At 43.2% G+C, this 22,040-nt stretch overlaps 1 protein-coding gene across 1 annotated transcript in view; it reads right to left on the reverse strand.

Annotated features, from left to right (window-relative positions):
- Nucleotides 1–22,040, reverse strand: part of PDE4C (phosphodiesterase 4C) — a 969,601-nt gene that overhangs the window by 674,754 nt on the left and 272,807 nt on the right. The window lies entirely within an intron of this gene.

Here is a 22,040-nt window from a genome sequence, read left to right on the forward strand (position 1 = left end):
ATGTTACACCTTACTTGCAGCTGGACTCACTGGATATTTTTCCAAAGCCTGGCAACTTCAAATTTGATCAGCAACCCCACAAAGCTCATCTTCAAAAGACTTTCTACTTGTAAGTTATTAGTTCTGTATTAGCAAAATGACTGCGGTATTCTCCTTACCAACAAAAGGGTTGACTTGGATAATTTCACATTCTTAATCAACACCCTTATCTGTTACCAAATGTGAAGCAGATATAATTAGCCAAACCTGAAATGGACTCTCACTCTCCCCCTGCTTCCCTTTTCATCTTTATTTTATGACACATTCAGCATTTGTCTAACAAATTAATATCAATTTAAAAATCACAAGTGTAGAACTGTTATAGATACAGGGCCAGATTTTCAAAAGCATTTACTCGAGCAAAACTGGTTTTTGCTCGAGTAAATACACTTTACTCAAGTAAGTGGGCTTTTCAAAATTGCTACAATATATGCCATTGAATTGTCCATAGGATTTACTCAAGTAAGTGCACTTTACTCGAGTAAATAGCTTTTGAAAATTGCTACGATAGTATGTCACATTTACATGTGTAACTCCTTTGAAAATTACCCCCACAGGGAATTGCCTTTTAGAATTACTGATCCAAGAAACGCAATTGAAAATATGATGAATAAGAACCTGGCCCGCAGGTAGTGATAACTACGGACATTATTAATCAACTCTGCTCATTATAATGGCAACTTTGAAACAGCCACATGGGCGCACATGTACGCGCATATGCCGGCTCACGCCCAGAGATGTGCCCATTTTATAACATGATATAAAATTGACTGTACGCATCTACATGTGCATGCAATTTTATATGGATATGGCGCATGTGCGTACAAATGCTCTACCGCGTAAGTGGGGGGATTTTATTATGTATGCGCGTCGATGCAATTACCAGCTTCCCCAGTCCATTCCCAGTTCACCCAGGTAAAGGATAGGACTTCCTAACCCTCCCTAGTTAATATGCTTCCCTTTTACCCCAACCCTTAAAAGCCTGCTAACTAGCCTCATTTCTTTGTTTCATTACTTACACATCATCCACAGCAGAAGTAAAGTTACGTGATAGGGGACTTCAGTGTGTGCTTGTGCACATAAATACTTATTTATTTATTTATTTAACATTTTTTATATACCGAAATTCTAGCAACAATGTTGCTAATCATTTCGGTTTACATATAACATTGGAGTGACTTAACATGCGAGTCTTACATGGAACAGGAAAATGAACTTGGAGACAATTGAATAAATACTAATAACAAATAACATTAAAACAACAACAGTAGTAATAGACATGTTATATACAGGCGATTAAAATGAATCAGTTATGAATAAGATATCTGCAAAATAGACAAGAGGGATTGGAAAATTATGCACACATTTATGCACACACTTATGCACACATTTATGCACACTTATGCACACATTTATGCACACATTTATGCACACACTTATGCACACATTTCATGCTACTTACCCAGACCACCCAGAACCCACCCTCTCCCCATCCCTCTTTGCCTTTCCCATTTGTACGTGTACCAGGAGATATGCACGTATCCGAGTGCTTCTTAAAATCTGTTTGGTGTGCACCAGCCCGAGATACTCACGTATCTCCCAGCATTGGCATGCATTGGGCTTTTAAAATTTGTCTTAATGGGAACACTCTCAGTCCAGAAGTTTACTTGATGTTCATCTTGTTTGGGAATAATGCAGAAACTAAACAAAATATCCCCAGGCACTCTGTTAAATTGTGTATGGTATTTTAAGATCAAACCCGCCTGCTTGAAAAACCTCTTAAGATCACAACATCAGGGGAAAAAACACAACACAAAAAAACAGTTACGTGGAAAAAGCAGCTTGTGATTCAATACCTTCTCCTCCAAGAGCTGGATTAGGACATGTGCCGAACATTATTAAAAAGTTTCAATATCATACTTGAAATGCAATTTTCAAAAAAGATCACAGTGTTCTGGGATTGATCATTCAATTGGAATCTAAAGTGTTAGGCACCAAAGGCACGGAATGCTTTTGCCCACAATAGCTCAAACTCTGCAAGGAAGTTTGGGACACTCAAACCATATTCTCTTGAGGAAAGAAGAGAAAGAGAGATATAATAGAAATATTCAAATACCTGACAGGCTTCAATTACAGAAAAGTAAATTTTCCATAAAAAGATAGTTTCAGGGACAAGAGGTCAAGATGTGAAGTTGAAGGAAGCAAAGTTCATGGGAAACACGAGAAAATACTTTACTGAGAGGGCAACAGATGCCTTACATAACCTCCATTTGAGGTGGTGGAAACTACTAATGCTACAGAAGTCAAGCATGTCTAGGATAGACAGGATTCCTACCACAAGTCATCTTTCTCTCCTTCTAAGCAGGGAGAAAGGAGAAAGGTGATGAGGAGAAAAACAAGGCACACAAAGGAAGCAGAACTCAATGATAGGCAGACCAATTGGTAGCTAAGTTGAAGCCAACAAGCTACAACTACCGAGAAGCAATCTGGGTCTGTGTCAGTGGGTTAGTGGTGACTGGCCAGCAAGGTCAAGGCAGGATATAGGAGGCTGCATGTTTTAGTTAGAGTCTAACTAATTTTGGTAGCTGTTTACATTATTACAAAGCTTGATTGTAAAACAAAGAGGAGGGGCAAGGATTAACTATGGGATCTTGTATCCTCATCTATTCAGGATGGTGGAGAACCAAACAGGAAGATAACACACACTGACTTGGAGAAGGAATGGCATCCAACAAGCAGTCAAGCATCTATAGCTAACTGCTGGAATATATCCTTAGCAGTATGGACAGGTATAACAAGGCAAACTGGATGAGCCAACTGATCTCTTTCTGCTATCATTTACTTTGTTACATCACTATATAAGTTAGGGTCTTACCGTTTGTGGAAGGAGGAAGGCCAGGACATCCTAGGTTTCTTGAGCCCAGGGCGGTGGATCTCCGTGGCTCTGCGGTACAGATACCTCTCAGTGTCCGAATGGTACCTCTGCTTTATCCTGATGTGGGTTCTGGGTTGCCTCCACAAATGCTTGGGAGGTTTGGCTGTCCCGGCCCCTTCTCTGCTCAGAGTCGTACATTTCACAGTTTCAGTGCTTACCAGATCCATGTTAGTTGTTTTTTTGTTTTTTTTATAATGTATATTTTGTTAAATGCACTTCCAAATCAAATCTATATTAGAATAGAAGCAGCAGCCTTTGGTCCATATGCGTATGTGCTTGTGTTAGCTTCTGGTGGCCGGCATCGCCGGATAAAATAAAGCTACAGTAAGTATTCCACTGTATGAACATAACCAGAAAAAAAAAACACACCCTGATTATTATTTTCCTGAAATTCAGATTATGCTACAGTAGTATGGTTCTTTACAGTAAAAGGAAAAAGTCCCTGCAGACGAAGGCAACAAAATCAAAGAGTAGGCGGAGAGCCGAGGAGGAGGAGAATTCCGTGCCGGGGACAGCAGGAGTTCAGCACCAGCGGAGCTGTCCGGACAGAAGGTGCTGAAGATGGCCCAAGCGCCGCTCCTCCCCATGTGCTTCACTCCTGCCGCCAAAGAAGCGGAGGGGCTACAGACGTGTCAAAAGCAGCAATCTGACTGTGCAGGCGGAGGCTGTCAGGGAGAGAGACATCGCTGTTAAAGCACTGACAGCTTGGGAGACCAGACAGTTTGAGCTCTCGGCTTTAGCAAAAAAAAAAAAAGGTGGGAAGGAGGGAGGAAAGGAAGGCTGCTCAAGGCAAGGTGGGGATGACACCGGAGGCTCCAGGAGCCACAAAGCCAAAAATGACAGATCAGTCGGATCAAGAAAGTGTTCCCCTCTTCCAATAAACTAACACGTGAAAAGCAAACAGAAAACTGCTATTTTTATTACTCTACAGATGGCTGCTGAACCCAGCGTTAAATATCTGCGAATTAAATAAGAATAACGACCCCAAAAAAAAAAAGCAGCAATAAAGACATGCATTGCAAATTATACCTTCTGTTAGAAAATAACTGATTTTGCAAACTACAAAACCGCTATCATTTCCAGTACATACAGCACTGGTATATGCTGATCTAGCATTCTTTCCGAAAACATTTACCAGTGATAGGCAATCACTGACACCATAGCAGGGCACAGGAGTAAAGTTTCCTAGTTTTAAGCAACCTGAGGAAGGGCGAAAACCCGTCTCCAGAAAGATTTCTAGGGCAGTAAACTGAAATAACACGGTAAAGGAATCATTTATCCCTCCCCTCCTACACACCTTGGACAGTCTGAAGGATTGTTAAATGGTCACACATCACCCTTACAAGACACTCTTGGGTGTTCTTAGGCTACACCGAGATAAAAAAAAAAATAGTGGAAATACTGAATACCTCCATCCGATGCACTGCACTTCTGCAGGAGTCTTTTCTTTTCTCAGCTGTGAATTGGTAACGGAAAGCAAACAAATTAAAAAAAAAAAGCAAAAATATTCCAGCTTCACTAAGATTTCAAGCACTACGAGGACCTATGTGAACTTCCAATTCTTTAATCGAGCTGTAATCAAAGACTGGAAAATAGCTCCTAGTACATCAACCTTCTGTCTTTGCAGCGATGACTTCTCATTATATACTACAGCAGAGACGAGAGAGCGAGAGAGAGGGAGAGACTTCTGCCTGGGATTTAAAGGCAAACCGATTTCATTAACTAAACACTGTCACTAGAAGTGGATTTAAATTAAAAAGCTGCCACCTGGCTTTGCTACAGTCTCTACAGCCTTCCTTAAGACCTTCTCTCATAGAAGACTGGCAAGAAAACGCACCTCTAATGCTCTCAGATAACTGAAGGCTAGGAATAGCTGCTGGTAATCAGCAAAAAAAAAAAAAAAAAGAGTAACTGAGCATCAAAAGCAAAGCTATTCCTGTCAAAATCTTGGAATGGGATCCTGCAGCTGCATCACAGGCTCATCACAAAATGCTCCTAGAGCTATGACCAACTGCAAGAGTTAAAAAAAAAACAAAAAACAAACACTGTGCAAGCTACCAAAGTGTGCAGTACGGAGCAAGACTGGGAAGGCACAGACCACATATGTGTCCCAATTAGATTTCAGCTTCTGAAGGCCCATCATGTTCACAAGCTGTTGGATCTACACCTGCAAATGTGCAAAGGCTATCACTAGGTTTTGAGAACTTGCATATCTTTACTGATGGACATATTGAGCCTGGAAAAAGATGGACTAGTTGAAAGCTGTGATTCTTTCTGTTGAATCAATATAAGAATTATGCACCTACCATATGGAGGCATTCATAGCCCCTGGAGGTAGAGAGTCACAGACCATGCACAATGGGGACACCTAGTGACCAGAATAAGTAAATGAGATGGGAGGGGATGAAAAATAAAGAGAAAAATCCCCAGGTAGTTACAAATGCAAGCTCTTGCTGCCAGATCCTAGCCCTGGTTCCAACTAAGCTGGAAGCCCAAAATGAGCAGGAACAAACTGCTGGGTCAAAAAAAGGCAAAGTTGTACATGAGCTATGAAAAATAATCCAAAGTAAGGTCCTATATCGATGTGAAAGCTGATGTATAATCACCACCTTTGGATTCTTCTTACATTGGTCCCACAGAAGGTATCCCAGGCCGCAGAAAATCCTGGTGAGTATGGAAAGGAACACTAGGACAGGTACCTCCTTATCCCATGCTTATAGCTTTAGCAAACATACTTACAAATTTCTACCTTGCCTCTTTGTTGCCCTAAGTATAGTAATTGCCTCCAATTACATGAAGGGTGTTTTTAGATTACAGATTTGGAGAATCACCAAATGAGGCTAATCAGGTCCTTAGTTTCTTTCTTTATGTTAATTAGAACATGATCTGAGGCTTTTATTAAAAATTTCATCAATCACAAATAAAGCTAGTTGGAAAGATGCAACTTCTCTCAATGTAATGGTAACTCTGGAACAGCCGTGCGGGTGCACATGTATGTGCATATGCCAGCTTGCACAAAAGACACAGCCATATTATAACATACACGCGTATATGTGTGTATGGTATAAAATAGGCTGCATGCATGTACAAGTGCGCACAATTATATACGGATGCGTGCATGTGCAAGCAAATGCTGCCTTTACCATGTAAATGGGGAGGATTTTAGTAGACATGTGCGCCAACACAATTACCAGTTTCCCAGTTCATTCCCAGTTTGCCCAGGTAAGGGATAGGACTTCCTAACCTCCCAAGTTAAATAGCCTCCCTTTTACCCTGTTAGCACCAACTCTTAAAACCCCACCTACTAGTCTAGAAATTTTTCTTTTATTACTTACACGCCATCCATAACAGTAGTAAAGTTATGTAGCAGGGGGCCCCAGCAAATGCCTGGGCGCATAGATACTTGAGCATACATTTCATATCAAAGTCCCTGGAACGCCCATGTCTTGCCCAGACCACGCCCCACCCCTTTTTTAAAAACTTATTTGTGCGCATACTGGAAAATACACAGTACTCAGACACCTTTTAAAATCCCTGTGGCACGTGCCAGCTGGACATACTCATGTATCTCCCAGTTATGGCGTGTACCGGGCTTTTAAAATTCATTCTTAAGGAAGTACACAGCAACGGGGAGAAGCCCAGCCTAGAAAAACTTGTTTGCTTATAACATAGCAAATGATGGCAGATAAAAGACCAAGCTGACAATCCAGTCTGCCCACATCGAGACCTTCTACCACTTTGGGTAGATGATCACACAAATTCTCATTGCCTAAACTAACACCAACTCCATCCCTGATATCCCTTGTCTAACCACTCAATCCTGATCCCACCGCTGCCTTCCACAACTGTCCCAAGTATGTCCCTTTCTTTCATATCTTCTACCTGTTATCCCCCACCAGTGCTTTTCCATTGCGCTCTGTGTCTGTCCCTTCATGTTTTGGCTGGGACTACCTCTGCCAGTAGGCTGTTTCAGGCATCAACAACCCTCTCAGTAAAAAAATATTCTCTCATGTTTCCTCCACATCATCTCACCTGCAACTTCATACCATGACCCTTTGTCCTTGAATTTCCTCTTCTATGAAAAAATTCACCTTTCCATAATTTAACAAATATTTGAAAATTTCTATCATGTACTCCCCCCGCTCTTCTTTTCTCCAGTGAGAACCTTTTAAATGACAAATCTTTATTTGTATGGTTTATGTTGCAGGCCTTGTATCATTCTGTATCCAATTATAAAGCAATTCAGATACGACAATGAAATAAAAACACAAACATCATGATTTTTTTTGTCAATTTATTGTAAGTATATTGTGTGCCACATTTATCAGATTCTTTGTTTGGAAAAATGGGTTATAAATGTCAATAAATAATAAATGAATGAACTTCATAAACCAAATAATGTTGGGCTTGGCACCCTCACAACCACATTCTTTGCCCTTAATCTATCCTGGATCATTCTATACAATGTTTTTATAAATGGAATATGATCCTCACATGAATATCTCTAGTTGATCTTCAGAAAAAAAGTTTGATACCTTAGTGGATTTAGACCCCTATTTCTAGGTCACTAGTTCAAATCAGATTCACAGTGATAGCAACCCAAAGCAATTATTGTATCTGATGACCTATGTGAAATGAATTGATAATGTTGGTCTACTTCCCAGTGCACAGGTGACCAATCTATTAAAACCATCACCACATCTAGAATCAACTGACTATTTGGTAGTCTCAACAAGGCAACCAAAGAATTTAGTAGTCACGGCTACCAAGCTATGATCCTTGGTCCCTCCAGATCATAGTGAAAGGCCTATTGTAGTTGGGTCTGTCCATCAGGATTTGCAGGGAATCTATAGGAGGCTAGATGCGTAGGCAACACCCACACTAGTATTACTAGTTATGGAGATTATTACAGAACTTTGGGTTTAGGTAGGGAAAAAGTGAATGATGGGGGGGAACTAAGTGGGGATCCTGTATGTTCTTCTACCCAAGATGGTGGAGTACAAAGGAGAAAGATGAAAAAAAAAAAAAACTGCCCTGGATAAGGAGAAATTTTGTAGGTGGGCACATTGTGGACTATAGCTGGAATGTATCCTAAGCAATGTGGACAGAATAACTGGACAGACCGGATGGTCTTTTTCTGCCATCATCTACTACGTTGCTATCTTACATTGGCTGGACACCACTGCACTCTACCCTATACGCACTCTGTAGACAAAGAGGATATTTGTTTACAGGATAATCAATTCAACATCTTTTACAAACAACAACAAAAAAATAGTTTAAGGCTATTTAACAAAAACTGCCAAAACAAAACGAAAACAAATTAAATTTGCAAACAAAATGTGTGTTTACACACACACACACTTCCTGGACTTATGCCATTTCTGTATAGTGCTGCTATTCTTCTGTCTGTTTAGACTTTCAGAGCGTGGGCGGCATCATTCAGAAATAGCTCTAAGAATCCTCCGCTCCTGGGAGCTGCATAATTTTGAGACATACAGATACCCGTTATCTGATAAAATGTATTGGATCCAAATGGGATACAAACTGGATAAGATAAACCAAAATGAAAAACAATTGCTGGAACATACTTTAAAACTAATTTGTCATTGCATTTCTGCAAGATTTCTCCATTTTAAAAAACCTTAGAAGGTTTTGTTTTTATCTCCCCTGCCCAGGACTGTCACTGCAAAGCCCAGACTAGGTATGTTGGGGGTGGGGGAGGGAGGACACATAATGGGGAAATCTCTGGGTGGTTGTGAATGAAGCCTCATGGTGCCAGATCCCAGCCCTGGTTCTGACTGAACTGGAAGTACAAAGGAGCAGGAGGAGACTGCTAGATTCAATCCCCCCTCCCCCCCCAAAAAAAACTTCCCCTGAAATTAAGGTCTACCTTGACCAACTTATGAGCACTACGGTCCAGTTGAGTAGCTGGTTTAGGGTCCGTGGCTTTGGGGCTTTTTCAGCCACAATGCTTTGTTAACAATTTGAGTGCCATTCAGAAGAACATTTAAGAGTAAAATGGCTGAGCCCTCTAATTGAAGGTAAAGATTGTAGGCAAGGATCTCATCTTTTGATTCAGCTTTTTAAAAATAGAAGCTGTTGCGATCGGGGGTGGACCCTTGTCCTGGAGCAGTGGAGAACGGCTCCCTGGTAGGGACCAGGAAGCACCTGCCCCCAGGGGGTGGAGCACAGGAGGAGACAGAGGATAGGATGAGCTTCACCACTGGAAGCTCGCGGTCCCCCCGGGTGGAGCCCGTAGGGACCCGGGCCGCTTGGACTCAGGTGGGCCTCGCAGGGTCTCCCAGAGATGTAATAGAGAGGCATGCCCACGAGCAGCAAGGGAGCACGGTCGGTCACTAGGCTGTAGGTCTGGAGAAGCAAGGAAAGCCAGTACAGCACAGGCAATGACAAGGCAAGAGACAAAACCAGAATTAGGAGACGTGGTCAATGGCAGCCGAGGTCAGAATCCGAGGATCAGTCCGAGGAGTAGTCAACAAAGCAGGAGTCAGGTTCCAGAGGTCAGACAAGGTCACAAGGTAGGCAGAAGTCAGTACACAGGCAGCGAACAGAATGGTCAAGGAGCAGGCCGATGTCAGTACCAGAGAGACAGTCCGAGGGTACTACCTGGGGAGACAGGACAGACAGACGCTGGAACAGAAGGACGCTGGACAAGGCTGGAACAGAAGGATGCTGGAACAGTAGGACGCTGGAACAAGGCTGGAACAAGACTGTGAATGTGGAGGCAAACTAGTACACTTACAGTGCCGACCCAATTGCCAAGGCAAGGAAGTGCAGGTGTTCAATCAGGGCGCGCTGCGAGCTAGGATCTGCCCCTGGCCCTACAAGAGGCCGGGCGGTCCATGCGCGCATGCATGTAGGGGCGTGGCCAATGCCACTGGGGACGCCAAACTCCGGTGTGAGGCCTGGTGCGTAGTGGAAGGCCCGGTGACCACCGCAGCGGGATGCCAAGGCCTGGAGGAGCTAGCGGCTGCCACTGGGGAGGCCGACTCGTGACCTGCAGAGGAGCTAGTGAGGTGAGCAGGCCCGGGTGCAGACGGGGCACGCAACAGAAGCCATCCATGAAGGGGGACATCCATGAAGAAGACATCCATGAAGAAGGGACATTAAACCTTTTTTTTTGGTGGGGGGAAGAGGGCACCAATTTATTCTTTCTCCTTTGGGCTTTAAGCTCAGTGGGAACTTGGCACCAGGAGACCTAGTTCTGCAACTCCCCAGGGATTTGTTTTCCCTCCCAACTTACTTTTTAATCATTGCAGCAATAGTCCTCAGCCAGAGGTCATGCACCAGGGCTCCTTCCTGAACCCAGCGATCATGGGTCCTAAATCTGGCCACTAGGTACCGCTGCTGCATGATAACGGACTCCCTCCCCTGCCTCCACTGCATTCCCAGCTCCCACAGGAAGCAGAAGACCTGAGCTGAGAATCAGACCCATGTCTTTCCATGAGAGCATGCAGTACTGCCATTGGGCTAGACCGACAATTATCCTTTGATTTCTATAAAAAAAAAATAAAAATATATATAGATTACCCTTTGATTAGCAATTATTCTTTTTCATATAAATTGTAACTTATGTTGACTCAGCACTGCATTTCTGTTATATATTGTTTTATGGTAAACTATTTACACTATTTCACCTAAAAACCTATTGCATATACCTACAGTATCAATAAGCCATGTGGTACTAGCCAAGTGAGCAATGCGAATATGTACACACACACAGCAAATTAAAGCTATTATGGTAAGCAAGCCAAAAATGCCCAGCTCCATTATAACCAATAAAGAACTGTTAGTACCAGGATGGGGATGGCCAATTCATAACAAACAGATCTAATTTTCAGGATATTTACAATGGGCACTCATGAAATATGTACAGGCATCTGATCAAACAACCTGAAAACCAGACTGGTTTGGGACACTCCAAGTTTGGAATTCACCAGCCCCGACTCACATGTACTGGTGTCCTGAAACAAGGCTCTTCCCTGCCCCATATCGTAGAACAACCTTGCTTCAAATTCCTAAAAATTATTAGATGAATTTTAAACGCTCAGTGCACGCCAAAGCCGGGAGATATGCATGTGTCTCAGGCTGGCGCGCGCTGCGCGGATTTTAAAAAGCACACGCGTAAGCGTGTATCTCCTGGTACGTGCACAAATCAAAAGGCTAAAAACGGGTGTGGTGTGGGTATGGTGTGTGCGGAGCATGGGCGGGACATGGGCGTCCCGAGAAGTAAACTTGGAATGTGGACGTAAGCATTTACATGTACAAGCACACACCAGGGTCCCCTATCGTGTAACTTTACTTCGGCTATGGACGGCGTGTAAGGATAAAAATTAAAAAACTAGGCAAGGTTTGAAGGGTCAGAGTGAAAAGGGTAAAAGGGAGGCTAATTAACAGGGTGGGGGGGTTTTCAAAGACTTTTTTTTAACTGGGTGAACTCGGAACAAAATGGGGAAAAAGGGCTATGGCGTCGGCGCGAGTACCTAGCAGAATCCCACCATTTATATGCAGACGCAGCATTTTCACATACATGTGCACATCCATATAAAATTACGTGCACATGTATGCGTGTACTGTGATTTTGTAATGTGCGCATATACGTGCATATGTTATAAAATGGCCGATTCCATTCGTGCGAGCTGGCATACGTACGTACATATATGCCCGCACAACTGATTAAAAGTTACCATCCCCAACAGCAGGAATGGCATTTTAAATACCAAAGCACCTTACAAAAACTATTACATGTGAAACAGAATTGTTTGAAACCTACTAGGCACAATGGAAAGTGACAGTCAGCTACTGTAACAGAGATAGGAAGTGATCAGTCTCCACATGGAAAATATATTTCAGCTTATCACAAAACACAAAAGGAATAGGGAAGACAATACTGGAGGAGTTTCTTTCTGGGGCCCTCATTGATATAAGAAATTGCCATACTGGGTCAGACCAAGGGCCCATCAAGTCCAGCATTCTGTCTCCAACAGTGGCCAATCTTACAAGTACCTGGCAAGTACCCAAATACTAAGTAGATCCCATGCTACTGAATAGCAGTGGCTATTCGCTAAGACAACTTGATTAATAGCAGTTAAGGGACTTCTCCTCCAAGAACTTATTCAAACCTTTTTTAAACCCAGCTACACTAACCACGTCCTCTGGCAGCAAATTCCAGAGCTTAATTATTCGTTGAGTGAAAAATAATTTTCTCCGATTAGTTTTAGTTTCAACAATTTTTATTTTTCAGAAATAGGGAACATGTCCTGCAGGGCTTGGTTCTGAGCCACTGCAGGGAGTAACAGCAGAGTATAACACTGCAGTAGAACAGTACAACCATTTTGCAATACATCTGTACCCCCAACCTGAATCCCCCCTCTCCCCCGCCTTTATTTCACCCCTACCGAATGACAACGGATAACGGTTTGCTGTGTGGAATGTCTCCATCGTTTGCAACCCCGGTCAGTCATTCAAAATTAGACTCCTGGAATGATGAGGTAATGTTTGCAGGTAATAGGTCCAAATTGATAAGAACCTCCGTCGATGCTGAGGAGAAATCCGAGAGGCCATATTGTCCATCTGCATCATGCGGTGCATATAATTCCGCCACATCCAAAAGGAAGGGGGGTTAACATCTCTCCACTGAAGAAGAATTAGCCATTTCCCAACCATAGTCACCTTCTTTATAAGAAGGCGAGGTCCCTGACCTCTTACCAGCAAGGGGGGAATACAATCAAATAGAAGTAGCTTTGGGGACAAGGGAAGTGTAAGGGCTAAAATTTTGTCTAAATAATTGACAATACAGCCCCAGAAATGCTTAATCGAAGGACATCCCCAAAAGAGGTGAGATAAAGACCCCACAGCCGTATTACATTTTATACATGACTCCGAATCTTATATTTTAGACAAGTACATAGTATGAGGGGAGACATAAGCTCGGTGAAGAAACTTAAATTGCATTTCTCTGTAATACATATTGGCAAATGTTGCTGAAATTTGCTTAAAACCGCTCCGAAGAACCGATGGGGCAAGTGAAAACAGACCATCCTTGTTCCATCATTCTGCCAGAACTGAACAGATATCAATTTTGGCCTGTTTTTTGAAACCTCTATAGTAGACCAATAAGGAGAGCGGTTTCTGATTATCAAATAAAAACAAGTTATTCAAAGCCTGAAAGACATTGGGTTTACGTGACTCCTGTGGCAAGGAATTAACATACTGTTGCACCTGTAGATAAGAAAATAAAAGAGGACTGCAACCCATAAAGATCTCTCAAGGCCTGCCCCAGTTGAATGATACCCCGATATGCCCAGAAACGAAAGGCAGCTGAATGTAATCCCGGGGAGAACTCAAATTTACCCCTTAGTGGAAGTAAGTAGGAACACAACCGTGGGATGTCGAGCTTCTTGGTTGAATGGATCCATGCCAAGCGGAGAGGCTCTAGTAAAAAATGATGCTGTAAGGAGGTAGGGAGGCGAGTCGCTGTTGCCTGTAATACATAGCGTAGGTCCAACAAGGCCACCAGAGCCTGCTTCACTGTGTAATTCACATAAATTGAGCTACCAAGGATCCAATTCCGTATAATCCGCATGTTACTGGCCATATTATAAACTTCAAGGTCAGGCACCCCTAGGCCGCTCCATCCCCATCTTTCCCTCAGTCACTTCAAGGGTAAAAGAGGTTTTTTACCACACCAAAAAAATGCGCGCTGGAGTTTATGCAGAGCCCTGAGATCTTTAACTTTAAGTTGTAGCGGCATATTCTGGAGCACATAGAGCCATTTAGGGAGGATAACCATTTTAAATAAGTTTATCTGACCGACCAAGGAGAGTGGCAGATCCCTCCAGGCTTGCAGCTTCTCATGTGTGGTCTGCAGTAATGGAGCAATATTCAGCCAGTATATATTGGACAAATCGATGGAAAGCTGGACTCTAAGATAGTGAATCTTATTCCCCACTCAGTGGAGGGGGAAAGAAGTACCCCATCTCTCTTTAAGGATGTCCGGAAAAGCTAAGGCTTCTGATTTGTCCCAATTTATACGGAGACTGGAAAAGGTCCCAAAAGCCTGGACGATCTGCAGCAAATACTGTAAAGAGTGCTGGGGATTTGTCAGAAAAAGCAGTATATCATCGGCGAATGCCGCATATTTAAATATCATCTCATGAATTTGATCCCTTTTATCTCCTTGGCGGCTTGAATGAAAAGAAGAAGGTGTTCTAATACTATAAGAAAAAGTAAGGGGGAAAGGGGGCAACCCTGTCTGGTCCCTCTCTTAATAGGGAAGGGATCAGACACTGCTCTGTTCACAATGACCGCCATCGGGTCTGTGTAAAGTAAGATTATCACATTATGGAAGAAGCCTTCTACACCTATGTCCTGTAGGCATTGAAAAAGGTAACCCCATTCAACTCTATCGAACGCCTTTTCAGCGTCAAAACTAACCACCAAGTTGGGCTCCTCTACCCTTTCACATAGGGCCATTGCATTAAGGACTTTACGTATGATAGTTAATGTATAGCATTTTTGCACAAATCCCACTTGGTCAGGTGCAATCAGTGATGGTAAAATCTCCGCCAATCGATCTGCTAAAATTTTCGCCATCAATTTTTGATCGAAATTCAATAATGAAATGGGACGATATGAGGCTGGGGATAATAGATCTTTGCCCACTTTAGGAATAAGAGTTATATGAGCAGCATTGGTATGGGCAGGATATGCACCTGACTTAATTAATGTATTGAACGCTAGTGTCAATGGGGCCCCCAACAAATCCATTGTACATTTATAAAATTCGGCGGTAAACCCATTGGGGCCGGAGGCTTTAAAGCGTTTCACTTACCTAATAGCTGCTGAGACCTCTTCAGTAGTGATAAGACCATTCAACCAAGAACGATGGTCTGGAGTAAGATGGAGTAAAGTAATCTTAGAGCAATATTTTTCATACCCCTCAACATCCCCTCCTTCTGAGGTATACAAATCCATGTAATATTTCCGGAAACTACTTAATATTGTGGGGATATCGTTAACCGCCCTGCCCAAAGGGGATTTCAAGGCCTTCACGTATCTAGGGCTCCTTGAAGCTTTGATCAAATTCGCCATCAGTTTCCCTGATTTATTACCATACTGAAATAGCTTAAACTGATAGTATATTAAACTCTTTTTTGTCCTTTTTGAATTAAAGAATTAAGCGCTACCTGAATTGAGAAGAAGCGCTCTTTGTTGGCTTGAGTATGTGCTGTAATTAAAGCTTGTTTCGTGTGCTGTAATTGAACTCCAAGGGCCAATAAGTGCTTATCCAGCATCTTCTGTTGATGGGCAAGATAAGAGATAATATCCCCTCGTAACACTGTTTTGGCTGCGTACCAAAATAATATAGGGTCGCTCGCCTGTGCACTATTTAATGTGGCATATTCTCGCCATTTAATGTGTAAAAAATTTTGAAATTGAGGATCATCAGCCAAAAAGTAGGGGAAACGCCAGGGAGGCAATGAACTACTGGCATCTGGCCCCGAGAGTTCAACCCAAACAGGCGCGTGGTCTGAGACAGTAATATCGTCAAAGCCGATAGCAATGATTTTAGAAAAGGCATGTGAGCTTACCAAGGGGTCGTCTAGTCGAGAGTGAGTGGAGTGGGCCTTAGATACATGCAGGAAGTCCCTCTCTGACGGATGCAAAGTCCGCCATGCATCTATCAGGTGTAGGGAATGTTCTAAAAAGGTAATCCCTTTGCTAGGTCCTCGATCCTTAGGATTAGCCTGGGATTGGTCCAAGAGGGGATCTCGCACCACATTGAAATCGCCCCCCACTATTAAAGTATGTGTGGAATAGGGAAGTAAAATGTTGTGGAGCTCTCGAAAAAATCTTGGGCTGTAAGTATTTGGGGCATAGAGGTTACACAAAACCCCTGGAGCGTGATGTAAATATGCAATAAGGATAATATAACGGCCCAGCGGGTCTTTAATTTCCCGCTGTATGGGCATTGGTAAATTTTAATGAATCAAAATGGCCACGCCTACCGACCTAGTGGATGTGGACACATAATGGACTGCCCCTTCCCAATATTGGCATAATTTTTATTGTTCAGGATCAGTAAGGTGTGTTTCCTGTAGGAACACCAAGTCGGCGGATTTCCTTCTCAATCTAGTAAGAATTTTAGTCCTCTTTACGGGCGAGTGAATGCCACAGACATTCCAGGAGACAATGTAGCCATCCAGGTTGTAAAAAGACATCAACCAAATTATTTCCCTACTAAACAAAGGAAGGGGGACCTTCCTAGCTGGAGTCTCCCTCCCATCAGAATAGACTGGTTGCATTTCGAAAGAATGACCAGATAAATACAAAAACAGCACACAGCGTGGAAAACCATCAATATACTGTTCTAAGCCCCCTCTCCCAAACCACCCCTATCCCCTCCCTCCTTCCCTGCCCTCCTTTTTCTACTACCCCCCCTTTAATCATTGTCCCTAAAATAATCGAGATCACTACTATGGCCAAAAGGTCACAGACCCACAATCTAGCCCCACCCATTAAAGACAGCGGCAGCATAGCAAAAATGTACAGTATATAAGAGGATTGTCATGCAACTTAAAAAAGGTTGGAAAAGCTGATGTAAGTTGACCACCAGTTATGACCATGTATTTTCTGAAATTATAGCCAAAGAAATGTGCTGTCTATAGCCCAGGATCCACAGGGCTCAGGAGAAATTGTAGGACCTCTTCTGGGAGTCTTATGGAAGGGTTAATTGCCATAAACAGCGCGGTCCAATACCAGGTACAGAAATGTCCCTGTGCATTCCAGATCTTGATCGAGATATCTGTGGCTTGCATCCGTCAATGCTTTATGGACACATATGAAGTTAAAAAGATAGCTGCACCTCAAGGGGTATCTCCATCCGTTTCATCAGGAACGCTCGTCCCTCATGCCTCCTGGTCACGCAAGAATTTTTGGAGCTCTCCCATTTCTGAGAACCATTTCACTCCTTCGGGGGTTTGCACTCGTACCCTAGCAGGGTCTAACATGACCACACGGATCCCTACAGCGAACAGCTTGGTGCAGATAGGGGCAAAAGCCCAGCGTTGGGCAGCCAAATTCGCAGAGTAATCCTGGAACACTAGCACCTTTTTATTATTGTAGGCTAGGGATTTCCCAGATCTTAAAGCATGCAGAATTTCAGCTTTATGGGTGAAGTTGAAGATCTTAGCAATTACCACGTGGAGTTTGCTCAAGCTTACCTCTGTAGTCTCCAGCCTGTGTGCTCTTTCAATCCTAAGGGGACCATGGGTATGTGATAGGCCCAATTCTCGGGAAAGCCATACCCTAAGAAAGGTAGCCAGGTCCCTCTCCACCAAAGATTCCAGCAGACCAATGAAGCGCAGATTTGAGCGGTGTGAGCGATTTTCCAAATCATCGAGATGGTCTGCGGGCTTAGCCAGGGCTGCTTTTAATTGCATTATCTGAGTCTGGGCCGTGAGGCCTGATGTCATCTTCCGGCTGCGGATCTGTGGGTCAGGCCTTCTCCCTTTCTTTTTCTCTTTTTGCCACCTGCGATGTCATTTGAGCTGGGTAAGTAAAATTCTGGGGCTGCAGAATCCCTGGGAGCAGCTGATATTGCCGATGGAGTTAAGGAGCCATTATGGATGGGGCTGGATCTGCGAGCAAGGACCCGAGAGGGGAGCTCACATTATCTCCTTCTCAGATTAGTTTTATATGTGCTAATTGTTAACTTCATGGAGTGCCCCCTAGTCCTTCTATTATCCAAAAGAGTAAATAACCGATTCACATTTACCATTCTAGACCTCTCATGATTTTAAACACCTCTATCATATCCCCCCTCAGCCGTCTCTTCTCTAAGCTGAACCTCTTTAGTCTTTCCTCATAGGGGAGCTGTTCCATCCCCTTTATCATTTTGGTTGCCCTTCTCTGTACTTTCTTCTTCGCAACTATATCTTTTTTGAGATGCGATGACCAGAACTGAACACAGTACTCAAGATGCGATCTCACCATGGAGCAATACAGAGGCATTATGACATTTTCCATTTTATTCACCATTCCCTTCCTAATAATTCCTAACATTGTTTGTTTTTTTGACTGCTGCAGCACATTGAGCCGACGATTTCAATGTATTATCCACTATGACGCCTAGATCTCTTTCCTGGGTGGTAATTCCTAATATGGAACCTAACCGTATAACTACAGCATGGATTATTTTTCCCTATATGCATCACCTTGAACTTGTGCACATTAAATTTCATCTGCCATTTGGATGCCCAGTCTTCCAGTCTTGCAAGGTCCTCCTGCAATTTATCACATCTGCTTGTGATTTAACTACTCTGAATAATTTTGTATCATCTGCAAATTTGATTACCTCACTTGTCATATTTCTTTCCAGATCATTTATAAATATATTCAAAAGCACTGGTCCAAGCACTCCACTAACCTTTTCCACTGAGAAAATTGACCATTTAATCCTTCTCTCTGTTTCCTGTCTTTTAACCAGTTTGTAATCCATGAAAGGACATTGCCTCCTATCCCATGACTTTTTAGTTTGCTTAGAAGCCTCTCATGAGGAACTTTGTCAAACACCTTCTCAAAATCCAAATACACTACATCTACCGGTTCACCTTTATCCACATGTTTATTAACTCCTTAAAAAAATGAAGCAGATTTGTGAGCCAAGTCCTTGCTTTGGGTAAATCCATGCTGACTAGATTCCATTAAACCATGTCTTTCTATATGTTCTGTGATTTTGATCTTTAGAACACTTTCCACTATTTTTCCTGGCACTGAAGTCAGGCTCACTAGTCTATGGTTTCCTGCATCGCCCCTAGAGCCCTTTTTAAAAATTGGGGTTATATTGGCTACCCTCCTGACTTCAGGTACAATGGATGACTTTAATGATAGGTTACAAATTTTAACTAATAGATCTGTAATTTCATTTTTTAGTTCTTTTAGAACCCTGGGGTGCATACCATCTGGTCCAAGTGATTTGCTACTCTAGTTTGCCAATCTGGCCTACTGCATCTTCCAGTGCACTTAAACTCATGAAATGCCTTATATCCCTCCAAAATCAGCATGAAAATTGTCAGTGTAAGAGGCTTGTTGGCAGTAATTGGCCAGGACACACACACACACAGTTAGGGGCGGATTTTAAGAGCCCTGCTCGCCTAAATCCGCCCAAATCCAGGCGGATTTAGGCGAGCAGGGCCCTGCGCGCCGGTGAGCCTATTTTACATAGGCCTACCGGCGCGCGCAGAGCCCCGGGACTCGCGTAAGTCCCGGGGTTCTCCGAGGGGGGCGTGTCGGGGGCGGGCCCGGTCGTCGCGGCGTTTAGGGGGCGTGTCGGCAGCGTTTTGGGGGTGGGTACGGGGGCATGGTTATGGCCCGGGGCGGTCCAAGGGCGTGGCCGCGCCCTCCGTACCCGCCCCCAGGTCGCGTCCCGGCGCGCTAGCGGCCCGCTGGCGCGAGGGGATTTACTTCTCCCTCCGGGAGGCGTAAATCCCCCGACAAAGGTAAGGATGGGGTTTAGACAGGGCTGGGCGGGTGGGTTAGGTAGAGGAAGGGAGGGGAAGGTGAGGGGAGGGCGTTAGAGGATTCCCTCCGAGGCTGCTCCGATTTCGGAGCGGCCTCGAAGGGAACGGGGGTAGGCTGCGCGGCTCGGCGCGCGCCGGCTATACAGAATTGATAGCCTTGCGCGCGCCGATCCCGGATTTTAGCGGCTACGCGCGTATCTACTAAAATCCCGCGTACTTTTGCTGGCGCCTGATGCGCCAGCAAAAGTACGCCTATTTGCGCTGTTTGTAAATCTACCCCTTAACCAGCAAGCAATGACTATATTTGAAATTCCAGATGGGGCATGTCTCTATAAAATATTCCATAAGAAAGACTAAGATGCAAAGAGGAGCAATGAACTAGAACACTGAATCCCAAACTTTTCAACTTGAGAATTATAATAAATAAATTGAAAATGGGCAGAGATGGAAAAGAAGGAGTTATTATAGACTGCACAGTTTACGCAAATAGTGAAGAATATTCATATGCAAACTCATGAACAGGCATTCTGCCTGAGAAATGACCAGCCAAGTCCATGCATGCCACAGAGGCAAAACTAGGACTGGATCTGCATGAACTGTCAAAAAAAAAAAAAAGAGAACCAAACTGGTCACACTCATACTGAGTACAATATTCAGCCACCCCTGATGTGCTTAAGATTGCTAGCTTAAGCTTAGCAGGAGACTTCAGGTTATCAAAATCACAGAACATATAGAAAGACATGGTTTAATGGAACAAAGTCAGCATGGCTTTACCCAAGGCAAGTCTTGCCTCACAAATCTGCTTCACTTTTTTGAAGGAGTTAATAAACATGTGGATAAAGGTGAACCAGTAGATGTAGTGTATTTGGATTTTCAGAAGGCATTTGACAAAGTTCCTCATGAGAGGCTTCTAGGAAAAGTAAAAAGTCATGGGATAGGTGGCGATGTCCTTTCATGGATTGCAAACTGGCTAAAAGACAGGAAACAGAGAGTAGGATTAAATGGACAATTTTCTCAGTGGAAGGGAGTGGGCAGTGGAGTGCCTCAGGGATCTGTATTGGGACCCTTACTTTTCAATATATTTATAAATGATCTGGAAAGAAATACGATGAATGAGGTAATAAAATTTGCAGATGATACAAAATTGTTCAGAGTAGTTAAATCACAAGCAGATTGTGATAAATTGCAGGAAGACCTTGTGAAACTGGAAAATTGGGCATCCAAATGGCAGATGAAATTTAATGTGGATAAGTGCAAGGTGATACATATAGGGAAAAATAACCCATCCTATAGTTACACAATGTTGGGTTCCATATTAGGAGCTACCACCCAAGAAAGAGATCTAGGTGTCATAGTAGATAACACATTGAAATCATCGGCTCAGTGTGCTGCGACAATCAAAAAAGCAAACAGAATGTTGGGAATTATTAGAAAGGGAATGATGAATAAAATGGAAAATGTCATAATGCCTCTGTATCACTCCATGGTGAGACTGCACCTTGAATACTGTGTACAATTCTGGTCGCCGCATCTCAAAAAAGATATAGTTGCGATGGAGAAGGTACAGAAAAGGGCAACCAAAATGATTAAGGGAATGGAACAGCTCCCCTATAAGGAAAGACTAAAGCGGTTAGGACTTTTCAGCTTGGAGAAGAGATGGCTGAGGGGGGGATATGATAGAGGTGTTTAAAATCATGAGAAGTCTAGAATGGGTAAATGTGAATGGGTTATTTATTCTTTCGGATAATAGAAAGACTAGGGGGCACTCCATGAAGTTAGCATGTGGCATATTTAAAACTAATCAGAGAAAGTTCTTTTTCACTCAATGCACAATTAAACTCTGGAATTTGTTGCCAGAGGATGTGATTAGTGCAGTTAGTATAGCTGTGTTTAAAAAAGGATTGGATAAATTCTTGGAGAAGAAGTCAATTACCTGCTATGACTGCAGCATCCAAAGGGTTAAAGCTACATCCCGCTCTATCAAAATCTTGACATGTACACTTTGCACCTACAAATTAGCAACCACTTTACTTTACAGAAACATTACCAGTTTTTCTTTCCAACAGGAACCACTTGGCATATGCGAGGTCAAACCGATTTCCCAAACTGATCAGCGTAACCAAGCTGCCGTGAGCAGACACTGGTGAGGCATATGAAGATACTTCAATCTAAAATGAACTAACCCTCGTTGACATGAAGCAAATTTCCTAGTCGTTAGAGCAGCAGGCTGAGAACTTGGGAAGCCGGGGTTCAACCCCCACTGCCTCTCCTCGTGACCTTGGGCAAGTCACTTCAGCCTCCATTGCCTCAGGTACAAACAGATTGTGAGCCCTGTGGGGACAGGGAAATACCCACAGTTCCTGAATGTAATCCACTTTGAAGTGCCTGAAAGATGGAACAGAAACCAAATAAATAAATATAATAAAATATGCCAAAACCCTGGTACAAAATGCCAAGAAATCATTGGGGTGGTGTAGTGGAGAAGCATCAACAATACCAGTCATTCAGGATCCACACACAGG

This window comes from Rhinatrema bivittatum, chromosome 8 (genome assembly GCF_901001135.1).
Source record: "Rhinatrema bivittatum chromosome 8, aRhiBiv1.1, whole genome shotgun sequence".
NCBI classification, from domain to species: Eukaryota; Metazoa; Chordata; class Amphibia; order Gymnophiona; family Rhinatrematidae; genus Rhinatrema; species Rhinatrema bivittatum.